The sequence below is a fragment of the Ricinus communis genome, chromosome 1 (genome assembly GCF_019578655.1).
Source record: "Ricinus communis isolate WT05 ecotype wild-type chromosome 1, ASM1957865v1, whole genome shotgun sequence".
NCBI classification, from domain to species: Eukaryota; Viridiplantae; Streptophyta; class Magnoliopsida; order Malpighiales; family Euphorbiaceae; genus Ricinus; species Ricinus communis.
In genome coordinates this window covers 13,123,365-13,134,645 of record NC_063256.1, presented here as the reverse complement: position 1 = coordinate 13,134,645, position 11,281 = coordinate 13,123,365, and positions in this window count along the sequence as shown.

Sequence of the window (11,281 nt, the reverse complement as noted above, 5' to 3'; positions counted from 1 at the left end):
TATCAAACATTTGAATGAACCAATTCAATGAGAGCACTAGCTCGTTTATTGACTCTTGGACTTGAACTAGGACGATAGTATTTAGCAAAATAACACGGCTTACATTTTAATAAAGACAAACTCTAAAACTGAAGGCATACTTTCTTTAACAAAAAAAAGGGAATGATGAATGAGTGGATCAAGAATGTGCTTCAAATAGGGTAACCACTCTAGAACAAGCTATGTGATAATAGGTCTCCTAGGAAGTGGACTGACAGATTTTCAGGAAGACTAAGACTGGTGACCATTTGAGACCAGGCTACAAATACAGAGGACCAAAAAGGTTCACGATCAACATGTGTCAGCAACATTGCAAGTTCAAGAGAAAGGTGTTGAGATTGATCCGACCTAAGAGACCCAGCCGGTCGCCTATTAACCTAACTTAAGGCCAAAGAAACAAGGACCTGAAAAGTGTCCACGCCTACACACAACAGTACTAATAGCCTATAGAGAAGCCATAACACAAAGAGGAAACAACCAATCAGGAGGTAGCAAAGGAATGCACCAACGGGAGTGAAGATTCCCTTAAACTTTATTTTTATCTCATACATATAGAATATGATGGTAAGAGCACAGGTAGAAAAACCCTAAACACTAAACCATTTGTCCTTTCCTTTTCCTAATACCTTACTGACTTGATCCTTGGAGTAGCTTTGCCGATCTCCTTACTGGCATTGTCTTCTCATTGTTGCCTTGCAGAATCAAGCTAAGACACACAAGACTAACGTCATCACTATAGATCTTAGTACTTGTGTATCAAGAATGTAGAGACTTTCAGACTCATGTCCCTTACCAATAATTTTCTTCATTGCAAGATCATAAAACACACAATAACCAAAAAGAATAAGACAACAGTTTAAAGTACGAGCGAGTTTGCTTATAGATATCAAGTTAAAGGATAGCTGAGGTAAACTAAGAACAAATGATAAAAGAAGTGATGAAGTTGAAATAATTATGTCAGATCCAAGAACATAGGTGCGCACCCATTTGTTAAAGTAACATTAGAAGGAGATATTCGTCATTGAAAGGTAAAAAACAAACTAGCTATCATGTGATCTATAACACCATAATCAATGACCCATTTGAAAAAGGATGAAACAAGTGATGTATTGGGTTTATCTAACTCAACAATAGCAGGAGTACACTGAGATTTCAATAAATCTCGGTATGAATGAAAACAAATTTCTCAAAGATATTATTAATAGTTGCAACACAAGCTGATTATGCCTTCTTATTTTGTCATTTCTTGTAATCCCGTTTCATGTGACCAGGCCTATGACAGTGCTGACAAAAAATTCCTCTCAAATCTTGTCCACGAGTATCTATATTTCTATCATAAGTACTAGATCGATCAGAGTTGCTAGAATACACCCCCTATTGCCACACTTATGTTGTTGTTTTCTAAATTAAAAGGGATTACTACAGTTGACAAAGCACTACTAGGCTGAACCGGTGGAAAGGTTTCTGTATGAAGAATTCTACTAAAACTATTTTACGGAGAAAATATTTCAAAATTAGAAAAAATTTAAGATTTGGTAGTCTCAAATTTAGAAGGAAGTCCAATAAAAAGATTCATAACTATCTTGTCTCTTTGAGTTTGTTAAACTGTCACATCAGTATTGAATGGAAGAAGCATACTGAGCTCCTCATAAGCTCTCTTAAAACTATGAAGTAGCTGGTAAGGAATTAATTGCTCTTTTCTACAAGATAAAAAGCTCTGCACATCTCATAAATATGGGAAATACTCTCCTTTTCAGAGTATAAGAAATCCAGATAGTTCAGTAGTTCTTTGACAAATTCACACTGATTAACTTGACCAATTACTTCACTATCGACAGAATTGCGTATATGTAAGAACGATCAAGCATCCTCCCTTAGCCCCTTAGGTGGATCTTCGGTCATATGATTGTCCATATCTATACTTTACAGGAAAAGTTAAAAAGTGTTCTACTCCAATCAAGATAATTAGAGCCATTTAGCTCATACTATCTGACTTTTGACACTACAGGAACCACATTGGGCATAACCATAGATTTCTTATCGATCATCCTACCAAAATACGTAGAGAAAATAGAAAAATAAAAAATTCTCTGGAATCGAAAAATAAAAAGACCCGAACCTGTTACAAACGAACACCTTCACTTGAATGTCAAAACACTAAACGAAGTGTAGATATGTGCAATAGAGAGCAAGGCGAACTAGGAGGACGTCACAGGAAAAATTTCTGGCGGTAGATGCACCCTCGCGCACCGGTGAGTGGGTCTGATAAAAGATTTTTTTTAAACGGTGCGTATGGCTCACGCAGGGCTTTTGGTCACCGGAATCTAAGGAGATGCTGATATGCTAGTGGCGCTCCTGCTCAGGCTGGTGGTGAAGTACAACAGTCACTCGCAACGGGTAACCCAGATTAGAATCCAAATATGCCTTTTTCAGCAGATTCAGAAGAAAAATTTCTACACCACAATATAGAACCCTAATTTGCAATATTTAAAGCTCTAGTACCATGTCATTTTAGATGAGAAATATTTTTCTTGTGTATTAATTCATGTATATAAATACACACACACAAAGCTAATCCTTCTTTAAGAAGGTTAACTAATCTAATTCCTATAATTCAATTATATCAGATCTTCCAAATCAATATTACATATCCTGTAACATTCTTGTTGCAAACGGATGTGCTTACATAGGATGTGTTTCTTTGCATCTTAAAATTAACATAAAAATCCTAATACCCCATAGGCAAATCATTCTAATCCTAATACTCCACCCATGACGACAATAAAGTACTATGAGAAATATCTCTAAGTCCCAATACAACTCCTGTGTGAGAGCCTTAGTGAGGATGTCTGCCAACTGATTATTTGAGCCATGATGAATTATTGTATTCTCCTAAGTTCTCTTAGCTTCTCCAGTGGCATAGTACTTGACCTCAATGTGCTTGGTCCTCTCTTGTTACAGAGTAATTGTAGCCTCCATCTGCTCGTGTCCCTAGTTAAGTATGACCTTTCAGAACCATAGGTTCTATTGCAGCAAAGGCAATGGTGATGTATACAGCTTCTGATGTTTATTGCGCAACCATATTTTGCTTCTTCGATTTCCAACAAAATGGGCCTGTTGGAGTTGCTTAGATTTTTGTTTAAGAATTTAATCAGGATTAGTCAAATTCATGTAATGTTAACTATGTTTCATTAATGTAATTATATCTCAGCAATGTAATTAGTTTTAGGTGAAAAGGAATGGTGATCCTTGTTTCAAGGGCACAAGCATAATGTTAGGTTGTAGTAGTTTTGTCTAAGAGAATTCACTTCTCCCTATAAAAAGGAGAGGCTGCTGGGGCATGAAAAAAGAGAAAAAAAAAGAGGAAGAAAAGAAGGAAAAAATGTCTTTTTTTTTTCAGAGTTGACTTTTATTTTCTATTGCAATATGTTTCTGTTTTCTGCTAAAATCTGTTGTTCCATGTTCTTCTTTTCTTCCTCCTAAACCCAACAGGGCCTAACCTAGAGAGAACCCATAACTTGAAGTGATCTCCATATCTTCTAATTTCTCTGTCATTTTCCAAAAATTCTTTAAGTTTCTGCTCTAGTTTCTACACATAGCAAGCCCCATGAAAAATTGTATTTCCTTTAAAGTACTAATTCCTATTAACTCTGGGGAAAAAGAAAAAAAAAGAAATGCACCTCGTCGGATGAATTTGTAAAATTTGAAAGTGTACTTAATCAAACTGTTGCAAGTAGAGGTATCTCCGTTGATGTTCCGTCACATCTCATTTTGTGCAATTGGACAATTAACTTTCATTAATCAATATGGAACTGCTTCAAAATGTAAAAAGCATATTTCTTTTGAGAAATGAAAATACCATGTTGAAACTAATTTGTCTGTGTCCCAAGAAACTACCTGTTCAAGATCAGACATTTCAAATTCATTTTGCATTTATGTTCTTAATTTCTGCGATGATTGAGCATCAATTCCCAAGTTCAGGAGGTCACCAATATACACTGGTACTACAACTAATTTTCCATTTATACATTAATATCCTTTGGTTGATATACATATAAATCCTTTTGTATCTCAGAATAGAAATCCTTTTGTAGCTCAGAAATTATAACTGTTGGCTTCACAATAATTTGATTTTAAGTTGCAGGATCTAATAGTGTCATGTCTTGCTAGCAGTGAAAGGTGTCTCCATAATCCCAGCTTGATGTGCATAGCATTTGACCACCAACCTAACCTTGTGGTCGAAGATTGTCCTATTAAGATTCAACTTATTTCTGTAAACCCATCTTACACTAATCACAATCCTCATAGCTTGTTGCCATTCACCGAATTTGAAGGGTTCGTCATAACTTGTACGCTCTTAATTAGTATTGAGCATTAGAGAATCAGACTCGTACTCGTAAACTGACATGCATATGAACCAGGAAGTATAATAACTTCAGTTTTCTGATATGACAGAGCATCCTTGTTGTATATCAGAACCCTTTCTTTCAATTTCTTTTCTGTCCCAGTCCCAAAAAGCATCCTAATCAAATTGAAAAAATCTATGCATATCATTACTTGTGTGATATACTCTTTGGACCAGTTTCAGTGAGGTGCATAACCCAAGAAAACACTGAATCTCTGCGTTGTCATCTAATGCTTCAAACTAGCTAACCATTGAGAATACCTAATCTTTGCAACTTAAGAAATACACCCAGGTCATCCTAGTGTAGTCATCTGCAAAAATAAAAGAAAATGAGAAATTTATTCTGGTTATGGGCTGACACACATCAACTCCAATTTCCCTTTTGCCTCCATGTCTTGTTGAAAGGAAAGACTTGAATTATATGGTTACTTTAATTGAAAACATTTAGACATTCTTATGCATGTAAACCGTAGATATATTCCTAACTGGATCATTTTACTGCATAAGCTTTGAAGATTTCAATTGAAATGCATATATCTCCACTGCCCAAACCCTCATCTGCTTTTGAACCATAAGCGGCTTGGTCAATGGTATTCCAAAGAAAAAATCAATTAACCAGCTTTATTTCCTTTACTAAGGAATTTCATTAAAGTAGAGTTTTTAATTTTACTTTATTTGAAAAGAATGGATGGTAAATGAAAAATTTAGAAGGTAATATTGAGTTTTTAAAAAAATAATGCTTAACCAAATGCTTTACTTTAAATTGGTACTTTCTTCCCAACAGGAGTTGGAGATTCCAATACCTTATATGAAACCCTCAAAAATTTTAAAAAACTTTCATCCAAACAGGCTGTTAAGGGAGTTCACTTACAAATGAATTCTTGTTTGTTATGTGCTGGATATATTCAAAAATTAATTGATATCTTTTATCTAAAAGACATAACTTTTAAGAATGTCTTTTCATACGGTCATGTTCTTTCAAAGGGTTATTATCTATTCATAACATCTTTTAAATATTGACTTACTATAGATTATTTTGGAATTTATTTTTACTGCAGAAAAATAAACTTTTTTCTCTCTGTCGACTCTGTAACAAATACAAATACTATTTTGAATTGATTCCACAAGTGCACAATGCAATCAATTGGTTTCATTTTATCCTGTGAGGAAATTTGCAGATCCTCTGTTGCACAACACATAGGGCAAATTTTGCTTCAAGTCATGACAATTGTTACACGACTTGAAGTAATCTCTTTTATCAAATCCTGATTCTAATATTATGTACCTTCTTATTCACATTATAGTATATAATAATGTATCTTCTTCAACTTTATTTAGTCATTCAAGTAAGACCAAAGTAAACAAAACTATAAAAGATCGGCATTAAAAAATTAAGATACTTGAACTAGATGTGAATTAAAATAATTATTTACAAAGTCTTGGAAATTCATTTTTGCTACTATTATCCAGATGAATTCCTCTTTTGCAAATTAAACTTGATTATCCAAATGAGTTCCTCATTTCACTTTAGGAATCATATAATACCGACTCTAGTGGTTGTACCATAATTCATTTATTCACTATTCAAAGCAATAAAAAGATATATAGACCATTTGGCATTGAGAAGGATGACAATAATTTCTCTCTTTCATCGTTCAGGTCAAACTTGACTATCCCGGTGAGTACTAGATTTTAATCTCAGAATATTATAGTTCATATGACAGTTCTTCATTTATTAAGTCTCACTATCTAAAGCAATAGAAACACATATGGACCTTTTGGTACCACAAGAGGTATCCCTTTCTTAACACCATCTTCTAGTGGCAAGATTATTGGATTACATGAAATGAATTTTTATCATTTAAGTTTTATATATGAGTGTATATAAAATCAATATTGTGAGCCCTCAGGCTTGGATCTATTTTGATTTTAAATTTGATTGGTTGGGTGGTTGGAGTTTGCTCAGTAAAAAGTACTTGCCTATTTATAGATTTTTATGGCTTGAGAGACGCTCTTCTATATACTTTATTCTTGGTTTGATTCTTAATTAACTCTCCATCTTGAGATCATTTATTATTGTTTTTCATGTTTTGCATATGTTATTAATAATGCAACTTTCTTGCTTACTTTTTTACTCTTTTTAACTTTTTGTACTTATTTCACTCAACTTCCTACTTCTGCTAAACTTCCTTATTCACATGTTATAAACGTGTTTTTTCTTTTTTGGATATGCTTCACTTCCACACAATTTCCTCTTTCGATGACAGTTGTATTCCTTCCTCACTTTCCAAGAACGTGCTTTAAGCTTTCAAAAAACCCCGTAATTGATTTTTCACCTTTCTGCTTTCTTATTTTTCATATGTCAATAATCTTTAGGGATTATTAAACCAACTATTGGCTAGTGAACTGAGGATTTACCTATGGGTCACGAATCCGGATATGGGCCAAAATCCATGGACTTCAAAACTTAAATCAATTTTAAATGAACTTTCTTTATAGGTCTGACCAAATTTAACAGACTTGAATTAGTGCTAAATTTATATATAAGTAATAGATTTAGCAAAATTTTATAAATATAAAATCTATAAAATTTTAAACAAATTTCATTTGGGTTAAACAAAAAAGCAATGAATTATCATTTAAAAATAAAAAAAAAATTGAAATAATATAAATTTATTACATATAATATTGAAATAAAAAATGTTATAACAATAATCATTATTTTAAAATTAATTAAAAAAATGAAAAATTTTAGAAAATGATGAAAATTTCTTAAGATTTATGGATTTTGAATACTTCTTTATTTGCCAAATAATAAATTTAAATTAAGTTTATAAATGTTATGAAATTTCTCATTCAAAATTCGTCAGTGGAACCATCTTTCTTAGTATATTAATGTAAAAGGGAATTTGATTTGAGGTTAAAAAAATAAGTGAGGAACAACTTTCTCTTTCCATCGACAGAAGAATTAAGGAGTTGTACAAGCTATATAAAGATACGATTCTAAGCTACACTAACTAATGACTAATTGCCACATCACTTAGCTAACTACATCAACTAACTATCTGAAACATGAATAAATAATAATAATACAATATAGTCAACACAAGGCATATGCTAAAGACACTCTTCCTCACTTTGACTTGTATAATACCAACCGCATAAACACCTCAAAGCAAAATAGTATTGATACCAAAACATCCAAATTCATAATAAACCAAAATAAAAATAATCAAAGACTAAGAAAAACATGAACTCAGAAAATGACTTAAAATTCAAATGTGGTTTCAACCTAAAAACATGAAATAATCTGAGCCATTTGTTTGCCATCTCTACCAAAATTAAAGCTAGAGTTGCATAAACTTAACAGAAAAGCAAGATGATAGTTGCTCTATTTTTTTTATAAATTATGGTATTTCCTTAACCTATATGTACAAATGCACATTTTTATTTGACACATCTCGATGTTTTTTTTTTATATATAACTAGATTTTATTTAAAAAATATCGGATAAAATCTTTACGAATAAAAAAATACTATTTGAAAAATCTTAACGTAATTTTATATTTAAGATTCAAATTCAAAGCTTTAGTTACTATATTCGATAGGTTTATATTTTAATTAATTATAGAGATGAATATTATCAATCAAATTAAAAGATATCTCAATAGGGGAGAAAGTCTTGCATGGATACCTACTGATGAATTGTCACTAAATTACAATTTATTCCATTTCCCACTCAAGAAAGAAAAAATAATAATAATAAATTTGTAAGCCTGGCCTTACCATTTAATCCTTGGCATTAACACCACCCTCCAATGTGCTAATGAAAAAGTGGCTAGATTCCTAGAAATACCATTTGTTTGGTGGCAATAACAGCACCCATTAATGTGCTAGTGAAAAGGTGACTAGATTCCTAGGCACATTATGACATGCCTGTTTGCCATGACGAAATGTGGTGTAATAAGTGTCTTCAGATAATTTTAAAATTACACCTTCTCCAAGAGTATGACTCTTGGACTCCTTCCTGGATTTTGTTTTCACCCTCAAGTTGGGTGATTTCTATTTAAATAGACTCATTTTATTGTATTAGTATATAAATTTATAAGAAATAATTTTAACATAATTTATAATTTTTAAATATATAATAAATATTACTATATAAAAAATTAATATTCTTTTAAAATAAAAATAAAAATTTATAATTTATTATAATATAAAATTTATTTTTATTTATAATTAATTAAAATTAAAAATTTTATAATTATGTAGAAATTATTTCTATATGGAATTGCACCATAAACAAACTTTAGTGTATATTGATATTTGAAGCATCAATAGTTTATAAATTTTACTGCTATCTTCAACTCGTGCATTTGATCTTTTAAGCCAACACTTAGAAATAAATAGAACTTTTGTGAATATAATAAGTAGACAGGGTGATGTAGTTTTTGTCTTTTAAAATTATTTTTAATCGAATCTATTCAGTTCTATTTAATTTTTTATAAATATTTTTATTTATTTAAACTAAATCTTAAATGTATTACAATTTAGCTTTGTTTGATTAAATTAAAGTCTCTTAACCCTAAACTAAAACATACCAAATTCTTTTTATTTTTTAGCATTTAAAACCTGATTAAATTAACATAAAAATTATTTCACAGTTCAAAAACAACTCTTAGCCGCCTCTCCTCATCAAAGTTTATCTTTGACCACCGTTGGTTTTTTTTTTATCAGCAGTGGTTCTTTCTTTTATTATTAATTAATTTTAATAAATAAATATTAATATTTTTTAAAAAATTTTATAATCCTTCGTTATGAAGGTTTTGAGTTTTTTTTTTTATAGGAGTTCTATAGTAATCCATTATAAAAGTGTTAATTTCTTTCTCTATAAGAATAGTGAAAAAAAAATTAAATCTGATAATCAAATAATCAGACTCGTCAAAAGATATCTATAAATTTGATATGTGGTTTAGTGTCATTAAATAGAGCGTTTTTTCTGCAGAATTGCAATTTACTGTTTCTCATCAACACAATTGATGATTGTTATGAGTAGATTTATGTATTTATATTTTTTGATATTTGATATTTATTTTTATCTTGTATATTAATATATATTTATTAATTTTTATTAATAAAATATTAATATTTTTTCTTAAAATTATTATAATTTTAGAATATATATGTCATTCTTTTTATTTCTGATTATATTTTTGTACATATACATTTGAAAAGAAAAACTCAATCAAATTTATTATTAAAACAAAACAAACTGAACCGTCAGACCTTTTCATTTTCAGTTGGATTTTTGTCACCATGTGCAAAACTATCAATATCAAATAAGTAACTAAGCAACTAAATTTGAATAAGCAACTAAGCACTTTTGAAAGAAAAAAAAAAAAGAAGCAAATAAATACTACTAATTCAAAGGAATAAAACAAACTCTTCCCTTCGTAAGATTAATGCTACGCAGCCGACTATTATTTATCATAATACTTAATATACCATATAATATTTTCACTAATCTGTCTTTTAATTTTAAAATACTAAATGACAGTTTAATTAAGTTATTATAAGTCATTAAAAGTGGTTTACCATTTTCAAATGCGTAAAGCAAATTGTAGAAATGAGACTGTTTAATATTAAAAAAAAAGATTAAACTATAAATTTATTTATGAGTTTTCTAGATATAAAATTACTAATTGAATCTTTGCAATAAATTATCTAAAAAAGATAAACTTGTTAAACTATTTATTCTATACTAATATAATTATTCATAAATAATGGTGGATATATATATATATATATGGTTGTCGGCTGACCTGATTGGCAAGAAGGATATCTTAGCGTATGGCTGGATTCACACGATTAGAATTCAAGATCGGATCTTAATTTGAATATCATGATTGGGAAGTGTCGTATAAATATGTAATCCTTCCAACAAAAACTTGTCCTATTTGCTTTCTTTTTTTAATTCACTTACATAAAGAAAGCTTAAACTTGAATTGCTGGAGTTAAAGACAAGCTTTGATTAAACATATAATATTCATTTCCCCTTTTAAGAATGATTTAGAAATATAATTAAGCAACAGATTTTAAAACAGAGAATAATTTATGTAACATTTAAATATTTACTTAAATTAAAATATATTAACATTTAAATATTTATTTAAATTAAGATAATATTGTCGGCATTTACTTTTACGAAAAATTGAAGAAAAAAAATGAATTTAGTTGAGTAATACATGTCGAAATCAAATTTAAAATTAATTTATTTTAAGCTATTAGAGTTATGCAAATCATAACACATGCGACAATGCTAATCACTGTATTAGTGTAATTGACTAACCACGGTCGGAAAATAAATATTATAATTAAAATATTTGGATTAGATTTAAAAAATATAATGGATTTAAAACTAAGGTTGAGAATATCAGAATAAATATTTTATAATGGGAAAATAATAAATATTTCTCTGTATATTTGATAAATTTTTTAAATAATTTTATATATTTACTAAAATATCCAAATGAAAATATTTTTATTTTTATGATATAGCCTATATTATCAACTATTTTTTTTAATTTTAAACTAAATATATTTTTTTTATTATTTTAATTTTATCTGACCCGCTTTTTAAATTTTTTAATAACTATTTTTTTTTCTAACATAGTTTTATTTTTATATTACAGCAATAATGATTAAGTAGAGAACAGAGAGATGAACAGTGTTAGTGTCCAAATGACTAATAATATTGCAAGGAATTATTGATGTTGTTGTGTTGTTTAGTGGACAATTGTCATTACCAACACAGCAGTGCTGTGCAGGTTGTCATGT